Source organism: Bidens hawaiensis, unplaced genomic scaffold (genome assembly GCF_021521415.1).
Source record: "Bidens hawaiensis isolate Kalapana, Puna unplaced genomic scaffold, B.hawaiensis_p1.1 tig00015993_1, whole genome shotgun sequence".
Taxonomy (NCBI): domain Eukaryota; kingdom Viridiplantae; phylum Streptophyta; class Magnoliopsida; order Asterales; family Asteraceae; genus Bidens; species Bidens hawaiensis.
In genome coordinates, this window is record NW_027492442.1 from 72,988 (window position 1) to 78,987 (window position 6,000).

Genomic DNA, 6,000 nt, shown 5'->3' on the forward strand with positions numbered 1-6,000 from the left:
TGGATGGTGAAACTATAAATCCTATACCATTTGGCAATGGCAAGGTGTCGTTAACGTATGCTATTAACGATAACTATAAATCCTAGACTACTCGGCATCCCCTTGTAGCTAGGTGGTGCTAATGTAAGCTTATTAGCAACTGTCATAAAATCCTAGACTAATTGCCAATAGCTAGGTGTAGCTAACTTGTTTAGCGATAACTATTTATTCCAGTTTATAGCTCTTATTTATTGTTTTGTATACAAGTTTTGTGGATATTCATACTATACACTTATATGCTCAAACTTATGAATTGTTCACCAACCTTTGTGTTGACAAACTTTATTTTATGAAATGTTACAGGTTTGACTTTTGTTGACTCGAGTGCTTGACGGAAAACGTTACCAAGACTATTAGGGTATTAGTAAAACGAACAATATGAATGCTATTTATTTATATGAACGAGATGTGTTGTTATTGATTTGTTGAAATAAAATGAGTTGAATAAATATTGTCACTTTAAATAGTGTCTTGTGTATTTGTCCAATCACGTTGCACCTCGGCATGTTCCGCCTTTGGTCGGGGTGTGACAGATTGGTATCAGAGCCACAAGACTATAAGATAGGTGGTTAGACGTAACGACCTAGAATAGTCTTTTACTTTAGGGTCCTTATACGTGTTGCCTATACGTGTTTACCCTACTTGATTGTTCAATGCACTTGTTTATTTATATACTTATTTATTTTATCAAATCATAAATATACACATATACACACTTTCATAGTACTCCAAGGTATCCTTACCTTAAAACGTAAAAACAATAGATTTTTATTGTGTTTTATGGATCACGAGCTTAACTTGGATCCCGTTGTTTCAAATCTCCTTAAAGATTGTCTCATATGGGATGACCACTTTAAGTAGTCGAATGCGGGCAGTTAGCTTGCCATCCAAATTTTCGGTGTTGAAACAATAGAACCGCGGTGGTTCGTGGACTAGAGTTTTGACATGACGTTGTCTCTCGATTTATTGTGTTATTATTGTTATTTGAGTCAAAAACATGAAAAGTCACGGTGGTTCGTGCACATGTTTGGACTCCAACGTGGTGTTTTGTAAATGTATTTTTTTTAGAGTTGGAATATCAAGTCATGGTGGTTCATGCACGATTTTTCCATCTTTAAATTCTTAAGACATTGTTTACAAATTTCAAGAATTTATACCATTTTTCATTTATTTTGTTATAAATTCTTATCACAAGTCTTCATTTATAAATGTTATATTTTTCTTATTGTTATTAATTCTTTTATATCTTTTGAATTTTATATGGTAAAATTTTACACCAATTTTCTCAATTTGATTTCACAAGGAATTTTATTACAAATTTCGTTCATTAAAAATCTCTTCGATATAAGTTAAAAAAAATATATAATAATAATAACTATATGTATATATATAGTTTGATCTATTTATAATGATTTTAATATGCCATTTATTTTCATTAAGACTATTTACAAAACAAAAATCTTATTATATAAATTTCATCATATCAAGAAGATTATGATAAATCTCATCTCAACTTTTCAAGTAAATTTCTTATCGAATAAACCTTAAAATTGTCTTTAAAGTCCTTGTACAAAATATTATAAAATATTATTTTTATAACTATTCTGTTTATTTTGTACGACCACTTCAAAAATTTAAATTACTTAAACTTTTCACGACATTTTTAATTATACTACATTATATAATACACGTGGTAGGATTTTCGCTACCCAAATTTGTTTTCATAACAACTTTCATCATGCAATCTTTGGTTCGTTATAAATTTTCGCAAAAAAAAAAAAAAAATTACATCATACGATTTTACGCGTTTAAAATTTTTATGATAGTTTTGCCATTATCTTTCAAGAAAGTCACAAACTTATAGTTTGTAATCTTCTTGAAGACTCTCATGCAAAACTTCATAGAAATTTTACTTTAAAGATCCAAATAGTTTACTTGTGATTTCTCGATTTTCAATGCCGGTTATTTTAACTCACTATGATATTATTCATTACACGATATTATGTAACGAACTTGGTAAAGAGATTTTCACTTCGCAACTTTATGCTTCCAAGACGACATTCATCATTTAATATTGAAACCTCATAACAAATTTTAACATTCAATTTACGTATTTTAAATTTCCTCATAAGCAAAAAAAATAAATAATAAATAAAAAAAAATAAATAAAAATTTAATTATTTTAACCTTTTATAGAGATTTGTGTGATTCACACGCTCGGATCTCGGAAATTTTATTTATATGATATAATGTATATATTTATATATATTAACTTGCAATTTCAATCATCAAAATTTTAATGGACATTTCAAACATTATTTATAAATTATGATATTTTCAATTTAATAGCTACTATTAGTCAAAATCCCTCTAAACGCAACCACAAATTCCCAAACACCCGTATCCCATCTCAAACTACCGCCTTAAATCACATCATCCTTACACTTCAAAAGTTTTCCCGCACACTCAAATCTTTCCTCAATATGAACGAAACCTAAACATCCAAAAGTATACCCTCACCTACTCAAATCCCATGCAAAACTCCAAGATGTACAACGTTACCCAACAAAAAGCCTTAAATACCGACACTCCCACGCCACGGAAACCTATCAAACTCACTATCCTAATACTTCAAAGACACCGACAAACACTCCCACAAAATGCCTTGAACATATAAAGACCAAAGCTTACCCAACTATGACTCAAATCCCTCGACCTATGCTAGGTAAATTCACCAAACCTTATCGCCACACCGTTCCCATCCAACCACTACTCACACAAGCATCCAAACCACTCAAAAGACCTAAACTCAACAAACCCCATCGATTCAACTCAAGAAAACTCAACTACTCAAACCGACCTAAACACTCCCACCTACTACTAAAAATTTCCAAATCATCCACCATTCGAAGCCTAAAACCTCTCCATATACACACAAGCTTCGTTTTACCCTCAATTCTTTTTATATATACATATATACCTACATACAACTAGTGTACTTATAACAACCACATGTGTTCAAATAATCACTTTTGGATTATAAACTCTTTCAAGATTAACGGTTTACATGTTATGTTCATATTTTATAATTATCTTTGTAAAATGTAATATTGTCATGACAACAAAATTTGATTTTTAGGATTTGCCTTCAAAGATTATTAAACAATTATATGCATGATTTCAAGATTTTAAATATTGTCACCTAAGGTGATAAATCTCATAAAGACTTTATAAATTCGAGGTTTCATTTTGATTGTTGAATGCAAAATTAATTTAGTAATAAATTACAACTTTTCTCATACTGCATAAACTCAATGACCATGGCTTTGCAAATCTTGGGATGCCTTTATAAATATTTTATATTGTTACATAAATTTTTGCTCAATAACGATTTACGCAAACTATTACCTCTTATTATCGCAAGCGTCATCACTTTATATAATTTATTTTCATCGCAATAGCTCAATGTATACAAACTCCTTTAGCAAATTGGACTTACAAGATTTACATTTGATAATGATCAAAACGTTTCTTTAGCTACGCAATACCGCGATATGTATTGGTATTATTATATTTATTTTCTTGGAAACAATAAAACGACTTTACTTGAGATTTCATTTTCAATGTTATTTTTATATTTTCAATGAACATATAAAACGCGAGTTACATATTTGGACATTAATTCGAGTCTCACGATTTTTGTGATTTTTCTTTTCATTTAACTAGATGTTTCGATGGTAACTTTATGCACATGAGATTTCATTTTGTGTTTTGATTTGACTGAATCCAAGTTATTCGATAACAATGTGTAATACTTTCAAAACCTTAACTTCGCCAAAATCTCGTTTATCTTTTTGAACGATATTGTCATGATTACGTTATTTACATTTGAGCATTTATGTAAACACGATTTTATGCATTATTCTATATCACTTCATCTAATATATTAACGGCCTATGTGTGGTTGTCTACAAGTTTTGGCGCTATTAGAAACCGTTATTATAATGATGATTATATAAATGGTTTCACAATAGTGGCCGTATTCATGTTTTATCACATTTCATCAATTGTTTTGGTTAATCAAATGCTATTTTAATTATATTGATACATGTATGCGTCACCGCAAAGAAACTCACCTTATTTCTCATGTTGTTGCATTTCATGTAATTATAACCTCAAATACTTATAACCTCAAGTTCGTTCGCATGTGAAACTCGTTGTACGAGATTATTGTTAATTGTAACGTTGTTTACCTCGACCTCATGTACTTTCTTTTTGGGGTTTTCTCATTTACACTTATCGGATTTCATTTATCGGTGTTAGTTAATGCCTCGATTTATAGACTTAACAATTATCCTGATGACATTTGACTTCAACCTCGTCTCCTATTTGTCTACAATGGATTTTATTTATTTTATCATCTTTAATAAATTTAAGCCGAATTGTCATTTTTCACCTTGGTTTATATTCTAAGACTTTAAATTGTTTCATTTATGTATCCCATTTCTCTACTTATTAAAAAGTCAATCTCGAAATTTTCAACCGTTAGTACCGTTTTGTCAATATTGGTAAATTTCAACAAATTTATTTACACATCTATGTTAAATATTTCAAAATAAATATGTCTCTTAAACCACACAATGGACGAACCATGTGGACCATACGACGATCTAAATAATTTTGGGTGCACACTTAATTATCGAAATCCCCGTATGGAAGCCATAGTAAGTACACTTGTGTGCGATAACTCAGGTACGAGGATGATAGCGGAAAGACGGTAGAAACGCGAGTTATGATAAGGGCATGGTGGATACGCCGCTGGTACTTCCTATATATAAGTGCCTTTATCATGTTTCTCATTTGTAGCGTTTTTCGAGTCATGCAAGGATTTGACGTTATTCTGTTGCTAAAAAATTTGTTCACGCAATTATCTTACTAAGGACAACATTCGTTAATAATTACTTTTCTTTGAGTTATTTTAATTTCGGGACGAAATTTTCAAAAAGTTGGGGATACTGTGACATTCGTCAAATTCGGATATCGATTTGTATTCGTGTTGCAAACCTTTATTATACAAACCCGACTCAACATCTTTTGTTTCTTTATTTATTTATCAAATAATATTATTATATACCTCGATCAGCAATAAATCGATATTGGTCATATTATAATGTCGTTAAGAAAAACATAAGAGGGTTCAAAATAATTTTCGTTAAGTTGTTATAAGCTTTTAGAACATTTAAACTCATATTAAACAACGATTGAAACTTGAGGGGCCAGTTTTGAAAATATGTATTGCATATAAAAAGGAAAAATATAACCTAAACCTAAACATATTAACACTAGCCGCCACTTCCTTTCTCTCTCACAATTCCGGCGACCGGAATCGGCTCCGGCGAGCCCGATTTTCCGGCAAGACCACCTCCCGACGCACCACCACTAAACCACCACCTCCACCGCAGCCCGTAACACCTTCTCCGGCGACACCATCACCTCCTGCCACCCTCTTTTCCCTCGGATCGTTTTTCCGGTGACCGGAAACCGGCCACCGGTGCGCGTACTCTCTCCCCCTCGCTGCACTCCCTCTCTTCTCTCTCTGCGCCTCACTCTTTCTCCCCTTCGGCTTCTTCGACGACCGGGAAAACGGCCACCGCCGCTCCGCCGTGTCTCTCTCTCTCACTGTCTCTCTATCTCTCTCTCTCTCTCCCTCGCGTCGTTTCTCTCTCCCTCTCTCTCTGTTTCTCTCCCTCCGTTTCTCTCTCTCTCTCACTTGCCGTTGTCCTCGTCTCCGGCAGGTTTAGCTCGGGTTCATTCCCGGTATCGAGCCACGACTCGTGAACACGAAAAAGGTATAAAATTTGGGTGTTGGTATTATTAAATTTCATATATCGAATTTTAGATTTAGATTGTTCGTAATCGGTTTTATTTATCGGTTATAATTTTTGGGAACGAGTTGGTTTG